General features: G+C 53.9%; 1 non-coding gene across 1 annotated transcript; it reads left to right on the forward strand.

Annotated features, from left to right (window-relative positions):
- The first annotated feature begins 10,017 nt into the window (after window positions 1–10,017).
- On the forward strand, window positions 10,018–11,856 carry LOC145654613 (18S ribosomal RNA). The gene has a single exon (XR_014120821.1). It is a non-coding gene; the product is annotated as an 18S ribosomal RNA (ribosomal RNA).
- Window positions 11,857–12,500: the final 644 nt, after the last annotated feature.

Consider the following 12,500-nt stretch of genomic DNA (forward strand, 5'->3'; position numbering starts at 1 on the left):
AGGCCCAGAGCTACTTTGCTGGGCATGACTGTGTTTGACCTCTTGGGCCTGGAAGTCTGGTAGTAGTAGTAGTAGTAGTAGTAGTAGTAGTAGTAGTAGTATGATTTAAAGGTACAAAGTGAATGAAGTGTGCCCAGGCCCAGAGCTACTTTGCTGGGCATGACTGTGTTTGACCTCTTGGGCCTGGAAGTCTATTTCTAGGCTTATATAAAGGGTCAAACTTCTTGAAGTGTGCCCAGGCCCAGAGCTACTTTGCTGGGCATGACTGTGTTTGACCTCTTGGGTCTGGAAGTCTGGTGGTAGTAGTAGTAGTATGATTTAAAGGCACAAAGTGATTGAAGTGTGCCCAGGCCCAGAGCTACTTTGCTGGGCATGAATGTGTTTGAACTCTTGGGCCTGGAAGTCTGGTAGTAGTAGTATGATTTAAAGGCACAAAGTGATTGAAGTGTGCCCAGGCCCAGAGCTACTTTGCTGGGCATGACTGTGTTTGACCTCTTGGGCCTGGAAGTCTGGTGGTAGTAGTAGTATGATTTAAAGGCACAAAGTGATTGAAGTGTGCCCAGGCCCAGAGCTACTTTGCTGGGCATGAATGTGTTTGAACTCTTGGGCCTGGAAGTCTGGTAGTAGTAGTAGTAGTAGTAGTAGTAGTAGTAGTAGTAGTAGTAGTATGATTTAAAGGTACAAAGTGAATGAAGTGTGCCCAGGCCCAGAGCTACTTTGCTGGGCATGACTGTGTTTGACCTCTTGGCTCTGGAAGTCTATTTCTAGGCTTATATAAAGGGTCAAACTTCTTGAAGTGTGCCCAGGCCCAGAGCTACTTTGCTGGGCATGACTGTGTTTGACCTCTGGGGCCTGGAAGTCTGGTAGTAGTAGTATGATTTAAAGGCACAAAGTGATTGAAGTGTGCCCAGGCCCAGAGCTACTTTGCTGGGCATGACTGTGTTTGACCTCTTGGGCCTGGAAGTCTGGTAGTAGTAGTAGTAGTAGTAGTAGTAGTAGTAGTAGTAGTATGATTTAAAGGTACAAAGTGAATGAAGTGTGCCCAGGCCCAGAGCTACTTTGCTGGGCATGACTGTGTTTGACGTCTTGGGCCTGGAAGTCTGGTAGTAGTAGTATGATTTAAAGGTACAAAGTGAATGAAGTGTGCCCAGGCCCAGAGCTACTTTGCTGGGCATGACTGTGTTTGACCTCTTGGCTCTGGAAGTCTATTTCTAGGCTTATATAAAGGGTCAAACTTCTTGAAGTGTGCCCAGGCCCAGAGCTACTTTGCTGGGCATGACTGTGTTTGACCTCTGGGGCCTGGAAGTCTGGTAGTAGTAGTATGATTTAAAGGCACAAAGTGATTGAAGTGTGCCCAGGCCCAGAGCTACTTTGCTGGGCATGAATGTGTTTGAACTCTTGGGCCTGGAAGTCTATTTCTAGGCTTATATAAAGGGTCAAACTTCTTGAAGTGTGCCCAGGCCCAGAGCTACTTTGCTGGGCATGACTGTGTTTGACCTCTTGGGCCTGGAAGTCTGGTAGTAGTAGTAGTAGTAGTAGTAGTAGTAGTAGTAGTAGTAGTAGTATGATTTAAAGGTACAAAGTGAATGAAGTGTGCCCAGGCCCACAGCTACTTTGCTGGGCATGACTGTGTTTGACCTCTTGGGCCTGAAAGTCTATTTCTAGGCTTATATAAAGGGTCAAACTTCTTGAAGTGTGCCCAGGCCCAGAGCTACTTTGCTGGGCATGACTGTGTTTGACCTCTGGGGCCTGGAAGTCTGGTAGTAGTAGTATGATTTAAAGACACAAAGTGATTGAAGTGTGCCCAGGCCCAGAGCTACTTTGCTGGGCATGAATGTGTTTGAACTCTTGGGCCTGGAAGTCTGGTAGTAGTAGTATGATTTAAAGGTACAAAGTGAATGAAGTGTGCCCAGGCCCAGAGCTACTTTGCTGTGCATGACTGTGTTTGACCTCTTGGCTCTGGAAGTCTATTTCTAGGCTTATATAAAGGGTCAAACTTCTTGAAGTGTGCCCAGGCCCAGAGCTACTTTGCTGGGCATGACTGTGTTTGACCTCTGGGGCCTGGAAGTCTGGTAGTAGTAGTATGATTTAAAGGCACAAAGTGATTGAAGTGTGCCCAGGCCCAGAGCTACTTTGCTGGGCATGATTCTGTGACCTCTTGGGTCTGGAAATGTGGTACTTTGAAGGATTAAAAGAGTGAAACGGTCTGAAGTGTGCGCAGGTGTAAAGCAACCTTGCTAGGCATGAAGGTGTGACCTCCAGGGCCTGGAAGTCTGGTGGTAGTAGTAGTATGATTTAAAGGCACAAAGTGATTGAAGTGTGCCCAGGCCCAGAGCTACTTTGCTGGGCATGACTGTGTTTGACCTCTTGGGCCTGGAAGTCTGGTGGTAGTAGTAGTATGATTTAAAGGCACAAAGTGATTGAAGTGTGCCCAGGCCCAGAGCTACTTTGCTGGGCATGACTGTGTTTGACCTCTTGGCTCTGGAAGTCTATTTCTAGGCTTATATAAAGGGTCAAACTTCTTGAAGTGTGCCCAGGCCCAGAGCTACTTTGCTGGGCATGACTGTGTTTGACCTCTGGGGCCTGGAAGTCTGGTAGTAGTAGTATGATTTAAAGGCACAAAGTGATTGAAGTGTGCCCAGGCCCAGAGCTACTTTGCTGGGCATGAATGTGTTTGAACTCTTGGGCCTGGAAGTCTATTTCTAGGCTTATATAAAGGGTCAAACTTCTTGAAGTGTGCCCAGGCCCAGAGCTACTTTGCTGGGCATGACTGTGTTTGACCTCTTGGGCCTGGAAGTCTGGTAGTAGTAGTAGTAGTAGTAGTAGTAGTAGTAGTAGTAGTAGTAGTAGTATGATTTAAAGGTACAAAGTGAATGAAGTGTGCCCAGGCCCACAGCTACTTTGCTGGGCATGACTGTGTTTGACCTCTTGGGCCTGAAAGTCTATTTCTAGGCTTATATAAAGGGTCAAACTTCTTGAAGTGTGCCCAGGCCCAGAGCTACTTTGCTGGGCATGACTGTGTTTGACCTCTGGGGCCTGGAAGTCTGGTAGTAGTAGTATGATTTAAAGACACAAAGTGATTGAAGTGTGCCCAGGCCCAGAGCTACTTTGCTGGGCATGAATGTGTTTGAACTCTTGGGCCTGGAAGTCTGGTAGTAGTAGTATGATTTAAAGGTACAAAGTGAATGAAGTGTGCCCAGGCCCAGAGCTACTTTGCTGTGCATGACTGTGTTTGACCTCTTGGCTCTGGAAGTCTATTTCTAGGCTTATATAAAGGGTCAAACTTCTTGAAGTGTGCCCAGGCCCAGAGCTACTTTGCTGGGCATGACTGTGTTTGACCTCTGGGGCCTGGAAGTCTGGTAGTAGTAGTATGATTTAAAGGCACAAAGTGATTGAAGTGTGCCCAGGCCCAGAGCTACTTTGCTGGGCATGATTCTGTGACCTCTTGGGTCTGGAAATGTGGTACTTTGAAGGATTAAAAGAGTGAAACGGTCTGAAGTGTGCGCAGGTGTAAAGCAACCTTGCTAGGCATGAAGGTGTGACCTCCAGGGCCTGGAAGTCTGGTGGTAGTAGTAGTATGATTTAAAGGCACAAAGTGATTGAAGTGTGCCCAGGCCCAGAGCTACTTTGCTGGGCATGACTGTGTTTGACCTCTTGGGCCTGGAAGTCTGGTGGTAGTAGTAGTATGATTTAAAGGCACAAAGTGATTGAAGTGTGCCCAGGCCCAGAGCTACTTTGCTGGGCATGACTGTGTTTGACCTCTTGGCTCTGGAAGTCTATTTCTAGGCTTATATAAAGGGTCAAACTTCTTGAAGTGTGCCCAGGCCCAGAGCTACTTTGCTGGGCATGACTGTGTTTGACCTCTGGGGCCTGGAAGTCTGGTAGTAGTAGTATGATTTAAAGGCACAAAGTGATTGAAGTGTGCCCAGGCCCAGAGCTACTTTGCTGGGCATGAATGTGTTTGAACTCTTGGGCCTGGAAGTCTATTTCTAGGCTTATATAAAGGGTCAAACTTCTTGAAGTGTGCCCAGGCCCAGAGCTACTTTGCTGGGCATGACTGTGTTTGACCTCTTGGGCCTGGAAGTCTGGTAGTAGTAGTAGTAGTAGTAGTAGTAGTAGTAGTAGTAGTAGTAGTATGATTTAAAGGTACAAAGTGAATGAAGTGTGCCCAGGCCCACAGCTACTTTGCTGGGCATGACTGTGTTTGACCTCTTGGGCCTGAAAGTCTATTTCTAGGCTTATATAAAGGGTCAAACTTCTTGAAGTGTGCCCAGGCCCAGAGCTACTTTGCTGGGCATGACTGTGTTTGACCTCTGGGGCCTGGAAGTCTGGTAGTAGTAGTATGATTTAAAGACACAAAGTGATTGAAGTGTGCCCAGGCCCAGAGCTACTTTGCTGGGCATGAATGTGTTTGAACTCTTGGGCCTGGAAGTCTGGTAGTAGTAGTATGATTTAAAGGTACAAAGTGAATGAAGTGTGCCCAGGCCCAGAGCTACTTTGCTGTGCATGACTGTGTTTGACCTCTTGGCTCTGGAAGTCTATTTCTAGGCTTATATAAAGGGTCAAACTTCTTGAAGTGTGCCCAGGCCCAGAGCTACTTTGCTGGGCATGACTGTGTTTGACCTCTGGGGCCTGGAAGTCTGGTAGTAGTAGTATGATTTAAAGGCACAAAGTGATTGAAGTGTGCCCAGGCCCAGAGCTACTTTGCTGGGCATGATTCTGTGACCTCTTGGGTCTGGAAATGTGGTACTTTGAAGGATTAAAAGAGTGAAACGGTCTGAAGTGTGCGCAGGTGTAAAGCAACCTTGCTAGGCATGAAGGTGTGACCTCCAGGGCCTGGAAGTCTGGTGGTAGTAGTAGTATGATTTAAAGGCACAAAGTGATTGAAGTGTGCCCAGGCCCAGAGCTACTTTGCTGGGCATGACTGTGTTTGACCTCTTGGGCCTGGAAGTCTGGTGGTAGTAGTAGTATGATTTAAAGGCACAAAGTGATTGAAGTGTGCCCAGGCCCAGAGCTACTTTGCTGGGCATGAATGTGTTTGAACTCTTGGGCCTGGAAGTCTATTTCTAGGCTTATATAAAGGGTCAAACATCTTGAAGTGTGCCCAGGCCCAGAGCTACTTTGCTGTGCATGACTGTGGTTGACCTCTTGGCCCTGGAAGTCTGGTGGTAGTAGTAGTATGATTTAAAGGCACAAAGTGAATGAAGTGTGCCCAGGCCCAGAGCTACTTTGCTGGGCATGAATGTGTTTGAACTCTTGGGCCTGGAAGTCTGGTAGTAGTAGTAGTAGTAGTAGTAGTAGTAGTAGTATGATTTAAAGGCACAAAGTGCTTGAAGTGTGCCCAGGCCCAGAGCTACTTTGCTGTGCATGACTGTGTTTGACCTCTTGGCTCTGGAAGTCTATTTCTAGGCTTATATAAAGGGTCAAACTTCTTGAAGTGTGCCCAGGCCCAGAGCTACTTTGCTGTGTATGACTGTGTGACCTCTTGGCCCTGGAATTCTGGTGGTAGTAGTAGTATGATTTAAAGGCACAAAGTGAATGAAGTGTGCCCAGGCCCAGAGCTACTTTGCTGGGCATGACTGTGTTTGACCTCTTGGGCCTGGAAGTCTGGTAGTAGTAGTATGATTTAAAGGCACAAAGTGATTGAAGTGTGCCCAGGCCCAGAGCTACTTTGCTGGGCATGAATGTGTTTGAACTCTTGGGCCTGGAAGTCTATTTCTAGGCTTATATAAAGGGACAAACTTCTTGAAGTGTGCCCAGGCCCAGAGCTACTTTGCTGTGTATGACTGTGTGACCTCTTGGCCCTGGAATTCTGGTGGTAGTAGTAGTAGTAGTAGTATGATTTAAAGGTACAAAGTGAATGAAGTGTGCCCAGGCCCAGAGCCAGGCCTGGGCAGCAGGGGGCGCTCCTGGCCATGCCCAGCGAGTTTCGTGCGAATCGGACCTGGTCCGGAAGAGATACGAAGGGAAAACTCATTACTCGTCGGGGTGGCACATCCAGGCTCTCGACCCTCCCAAAGCGTCCGACCAGGGTGCACCCTGCCGGGCATGGTTAGCCGCCAGCCCCCTTCCTGGAGGTCTGGTTGGCACGGGGTTTTGATTTATCGGTTTCATATCTCTGGGCTCCTTGGGAGCAGAAAGTCGGTTGAGGGCCCTTTGGAAAGAGCCGGGGCTGCCGTTTAACGCTGTCCAAGCGGCAGGCGAAGCGCACCCACCGTTTTTACGCTATGATTTTTTAAAACCGCCGGGGCGGCAAACACAGGGCCGGTCGGGTTTGAAGACGAATATCTCTTCGGCCCTTGGGAGGAGAGAAGCAGCGCGGGTCACCTTTGAACGCGCTCGCTGCCAGGAACGTCTGGCGTAAAAGTTTCGTGGGAATCGGACGTTCCTAGGCTGAGAAGCGAGCGCCCGCCCTCGGGCGGTCGGGGGCCCCTTTCTCATTCCCCGTCTGGGCTAAAAATACGAGGTCGGACCCGATGGACTCGGGAGACTGGAGAGTACCAGGGAGACCCTGGAAGCAGGCGACCCGACCCACGCTTCGCTGTCTCCTCGGCCCTCGGGAGTAGAAGCGCGGGGACGGTGGCGTGGGCAGCAGGGGGCGCTCCTGGCCATGCCCAGCGAGTTTCGTGCGAATCGGACCTGGTCCGGAAGAGATACGAAGGGAAAACTCATTACTCGTCGGGGTGGCACATCCAGGCTCTCGACCCTCCCAAAGCGTCCGACCAGGGTGCACCCTGCCGGGCATGGTTAGCCGCCAGCCCCCTTCCTGGAGGTCTGGTTGGCACGGGGTTTTGATTTTTCGGTTTCATATCTCTGGGCTCCTTGGGAGCAGAAAGTCGGTTGAGGGCCCTTTGGAAAGAGCCGGGGCTGCCGTTTAACGCTGTCCAAGCGGCAGGCGAAGCGCACCCACCGTTTTTACGCTATGATTTTTTAAAACCGCCGGGGCGGCAAACACAGGGCCGGTCGGGTTTGAAGACGAATATCTCTTCGGCCCTTGGGAGGAGAGAAGCAGCGCGGGTCACCTTTGAACGCGCTCGCTGCCAGGAACGTCTGGCGTAAAAGTTTCGTGGGAATCGGACGTTCCTAGGCTGAGAAGCGAGCGCCCGCCCTCGGGCGGTCGGGGGCCCCTTTCTCATTCCCCGTCTGGGCTAAAAATACGAGGTCGGACCCGATGGACTCGGGAGACTGGAGAGTACCAGGGAGACCCTGGAAGCAGGCGACCCGACCCACGCTTCGCTGTCTCCTCGGCCCTCGGGAGTAGAAGCGCGGGGACGGTGGCGTGGGCAGCAGGGGGCGCTCCTGGCCATGCCCAGCGAGTTTCGTGCGAATCGGACCTGGTCCGGAAGAGATACGAAGGGAAAACTCATTACTCGTCGGGGTGGCACATCCAGGCTCTCGACCCTCCCAAAGCGTCCGACCAGGGTGCACCCTGCCGGGCATGGTTAGCCGCCAGCCCCCTTCCTGGAGGTCTGGTTGGCACGGGGTTTTGATTTATCGGTTTCATATCTCTGGGCTCCTTGGGAGCAGAAAGTCGGTTGAGGGCCCTTTGGAAAGAGCCGGGGCTGCCGTTTAACGCTGTCCAAGCGGCAGGCGAAGCGCACCCACCGTTTTTACGCTATGATTTTTTAAAACCGCCGGGGCGGCAAACACAGGGCCGGTCGGGTTTGAAGACGAATATCTCTTCGGCCCTTGGGAGGAGAGAAGCAGCGCGGGTCACCTTTGAACGCGCTCGCTGCCAGGAACGTCTGGCGTAAAAGTTTCGTGGGAATCGGACGTTCCTAGGCTGAGAAGCGAGCGCCCGCCCTCGGGCGGTCGGGGGCCCCTTTCTCATTCCCCGTCTGGGCTAAAAATACGAGGTCGGACCCGATGGACTCGGGAGACTGGAGAGTACCAGGGAGACCCTGGAAGCAGGCGACCCGACCCACGCTTCGCTGTCTCCTCGGCCCTCGGGAGTAGAAGCGCGGGGACGGTGGCGTGGGCAGCAGGGGGCGCTCCTGGCCATGCCCAGCGAGTTTCGTGCGAATCGGACCTGGTCCGGAAGAGATACGAAGGGAAAACTCATTACTCGTCGGGGTGGCACATCCAGGCTCTCGACCCTCCCAAAGTGTCCGACCAGGGTGCACCCTGCCGGGCTAAGAGAACAGCCAGGTGAACCCTGGAGGTTCCGAACTCCAGACCCCTGGACCCGACGGCTCAGTCCGCCTCAGGTGCACTACAGAGGTCCTCGGGCTGTCCCTGAGTGCATTAAAACGGAAATCAGAATTACTCCCCCGGGTGGCACTTCCAGGCTCTCGACCCTCCCAAAGTGTCCGACCAGGGTGCACCCTGCTGGGCATGGTTAGCCGCCAGCCCCCTTCCTGGAGGTCTGGTTGGCACGGGGTTTTGCAAATAGGTCCCGTCGGGTATATGGGAGAGCAAAGAGAATCAATGGGGTCCAAGCACTAAATTCATCCAGTGGCGTTCTCTGGAAGCCCAAGGGGAGTCCGAGGGGTGTTCGGCCGGCAAGGGGAGCTCTCCCTCGGACACATGATCAAACGCCTGTCCCCTACCGGAAAGTGGTGTGCTCTGGATGCCCCCCCCCCCCCCCCATCCCCCGAGGGGGGTGCTTATCCCGCGAGGGGAGCCCTCCTCGGGTTAAGTGAACCATCATGCCGATTCCCCTATGGAAGTGGGCACATCCAGGCACACAGTCTGCTTTGCTCTCCCCGACCCGAGTGCGTCTGTTGGGCTGAGTGTACGCCCAGGCAACTGGATCCAATGGCTCAGTCCGCCGCAGCGTGCTTCGACGATGGGTCGTACAGCCATGCCACCAGGGTGGGCGTGTTTGTAAATGTACCAGTGGATTCTCGTCGGCCTGCCACATCCATGGTATCGACCCACCAGGCCTGTCCGACCAGGGGTTGACCCTGGACGGGCACGGTCTGTGGTTTGGCCCTTGTCCTAGATGAAATCGGGCACGGGGTTTTCTGGCCAGGTACCATCGGGTTACTGGGAGAGCGGCTTCGGTCTCCAGGTGAGACCAATGGTGAAGCAGCACGAGGCAATGGAGAGCATGCAAAGCGATGGGGAAGCCATGCACGGCAATGGCCACGAAAAAAAAAAAAAAATCACCACGGAAGGAACGTGAAGAACAAGGAGGAGTGTAGTGACACTGCCCAAAGCTGCCCGGTGTTGCAGGGGTCTATTGGTGTGTTGCTTCCTTGTTTGGTAGAGTGGAGTACCAGACCCGCCAGGGGTAGGCAAACCATTCCCCCTACGGTAAGTGAGGAGCCAGCCATTTGACGAGCGGGTGTCCACGTGTACGGGTGCGAGCGCTATCCCCCCACACGGGGTTAGGCCACGGCCTTAGGTGGACGTCTGCCGACCAGCCCCGGCTGATCCAGAACTTCTGATGTGGAGAGCGGTTTTGACAGATCCTCCCTGGTTCTAGCGGGTCAAGCCTCTGATGGGGGGTGGGGGTTATTTGTAACCCATCCCAGAACTCTCTGGGGGAGACTCAGACGGCCAGTCTGTCTACTCAGTTGTCCTATACTGGTGTCTGTGGTTTGGGAGGAAGGGAGTGCCCTGCTTTGTTGGCCTCCTCTTCAAACCTACCTGGGCCCACGAATCACTCTTCTTGGTTACATCACGAAACGTAGGTTGAGCGAGGCTAGGGGGGAGGGAATTCGACGAGGTCTTTCCCTTGTCCCCCCACCAGCGGCCCACGAAAATCAAAACGGCGTGAAGAGAGGGAACGCCGAAAGCACCTGGAGTCGGCCGTCCGCACCTCCGGAGGAGGTGGACGGGGTACGGTGCGGGCATGACCGGATGGGACAGCTTTGCATCAAGGTGAGAGGTCGGCGTCCGAAGGCCAGAGGGCGGTGCGCGAGCACGTTTACACTGGCCGCGGAAGCTGTCCTGGGTAGCCCTGTATGGCGTCTGGACCTGACGGCGCACGCACTTACAACCCGCTGCTTCCTAGCCCCCGGAAGGGGAGGCGGATGTCACTCGTGGTTCATCCCAGACCACGGTGCAAACTACCTGGTTGATCCTGCCAGTAACATATGCTTGTCTCAAAGATTAAGCCATGCAGGTCTAAGTGCACACGGCCGGTACAGTGAAACTGCGAATGGCTCATTAAATCAGTTATGGTTCCTTTGATCGCTCCACACGTTACTCGGATAACTGTGGTAATTCTAGAGCTAATACATGCAAACGAGCGCTGACCCTTCGGGGGATGCGTGCATTTATCAGACCCAAAACCCATCCGGGGGGCTCGGGCCCCCCGGCCGCTTTGGTGACTCTAGATAACCTCGGGCCGATCGCGCGCCCTCCGCGGCGGCGACGTCTCATTCGAATGTCTGCCCTATCAACTTTCGATGGTACCATAGTCGGCTACCATGGTGACCACGGGTAACGGGGAATCAGGGTTCGATTCCGGAGAGGGAGCCTGAGAAACGGCTACCACATCCAAGGAAGGCAGCAGGCGCGCAAATTACCCATTCCCGACACGGGGAGGTAGTGACGAAAAATAACGATACAGGTCTCTTTCGAGGCCCTGTAATCGGAATGAGCGTATCCTAAACCCATGGGTGAGGACCCATTGGAGGGCAAGTCTGGTGCCAGCAGCCGCGGTAATTCCAGCTCCAATAGCGTATATTAAAGTTGCTGCAGTTAAAAAGCTCGTAGTTGGATGTCGGGAGTGGGCTGGCGGTCCGCCGCGAGGCGTGCCACCGCCTGTCTCAGACCCTGTCTCCCGGTGCCCCCCGGATGCCCTTGGCTGGGTGTCCGGACGGGGCTCGGAGCGTTTACTTTGAAAAAATTAGAGTGTTCAAAGCGGGCCCGCTTCTCGCCTGAATACCTGAGCTAGGAATAATGGAATAGGACTCCGGTTCTATTTTGTGGGTTTCCTGAACCAGGGCCATGATTAAGAGGGACGGCCGGGGGCATTCGTATTGCGCCGCTAGAGGTGAAATTCTTGGACCGGCGCAAGACGGACGAAAGCGAAAGCATTTGCCAAGAATGTTTTCATTAATCAAGAACGAAAGTCGGAGGTTCGAAGACGATCAGATACCGTCGTAGTTCCGACCGTAAACTATGCCGACCCGCGATCCGGCGGCGTTATTCCCATGACCCGCCGGGCAGCGTGAGGGAAACCACGAGTCTGTGGGTTCCGGGGGGAGTATGGTTGCAAAGCTGAAACTTAAAGGAATTGACGGAAGGGCACCACCAGGAGTGGAGCCTGCGGCTTAATTTGACTCAACACGGGAAACCTCACCCGGCCCGGACACGGAAAGGATTGACAGATTGATAGCTCTTTCTCGATTCTGTGGGTGGTGGTGCATGGCCGTTCTTAGTTGGTGGAGCGATTTGTCTGGTTAATTCCGATAACGAACGAGACTCCGGCATGCTAAATAGTTACGCGGCCCTCCGCGGTCGGCGTCAAACTTCTTAGAGGGACAAGTGGCGTTCAGCCACGCGAGATGGAGCAATAACAGGTCTGTGATGCCCTTAGATGTCCGGGGCTGCACGCGCGCCACAATGGTTGGATCAGCGTGTGCCTACCCTACACCGAGAGGTGCGGGTAATCCGCTGAACCCCATTCGTGATGGGGACTGGGGATTGCAATTATTCCCCATGAACGAGGAATTCCCAGTAAGCGCGGGTCATAAGCTCGCGTTGATTAAGTCCCTGCCCTTTGTACACACCGCCCGTCGCTACTACCGATCGGATGGTTTAGTGAGGTCCTCGGATCGGCCCCGCCGGGGCTCCTCGCGGGCCTTGGCGGAGCGCCGAGAAGTCGATCAAACTTGACTATCTAGAGGAAGTAAAAGTCGTAACAAGGTTTTCGTAGGTGAACCTGCGAAAGGATCATTAACGGGTAACGCTGTCCGGCGTGCCTCCTCTCCCGACCCCCTCGACTTCGCCGTCCCCCCGCGTCGGGGCCCAGGGTCGAAAGGGTCTTCGGGGTTGCTGTTACACGTGGTCGCTTGCAGGTCAGGCTGGACAGAAGGCATAAAGGAGGAGCCTAGTCCCTCCCACCCCTTCCTCGTCCTCCGCCTCTTCCTCCGCGTCGTCCTTCAGCACCCCCCCCCCGCAGGCCCCGGTATTCTCTGGGTTCCAGCGCGAGAGACGCGTCGTTCAAAAAACTCGGCGTCCCCGCTCGTCGGGCGAAGGCCGGTTTCCCCTCACCTTGCCGGCAGGAGAAGCGCCTGCGAGTCGAGCGGGTCGTACGGGTCTGTCCCGCGCCCTCCCTCTCGCTCGCACGGCCGCTGCCTCCGTCCACCGCGAGGGGTTTTCCTATTTTGTTGTCCTTGTCATTCATCCCCGTCCCCTTGCTCGCTGACGAGCGGACTTTCCGGGGGGGGTTGCGAGCGCTGCTCCTCGTGGGGCAGGCCATGGCCCTTCCTGTGTTCGTCCGCCCACCGGCGTCCTGGGGCGTGGTGGTGGTGGGTGGCGCAGCCGGTTCCCCTGCTTCTCTCTCTCAGAAAGGAGTCTCAGGGGGACCCCCGGCAGGTACC

Source organism: Electrophorus electricus, unplaced genomic scaffold (genome assembly GCF_041902795.1).
Source record: "Electrophorus electricus isolate QZ-2024a unplaced genomic scaffold, ASM4190279v1 Scaffold139, whole genome shotgun sequence".
Classification (NCBI taxonomy): domain Eukaryota; kingdom Metazoa; phylum Chordata; class Actinopteri; order Gymnotiformes; family Gymnotidae; genus Electrophorus; species Electrophorus electricus.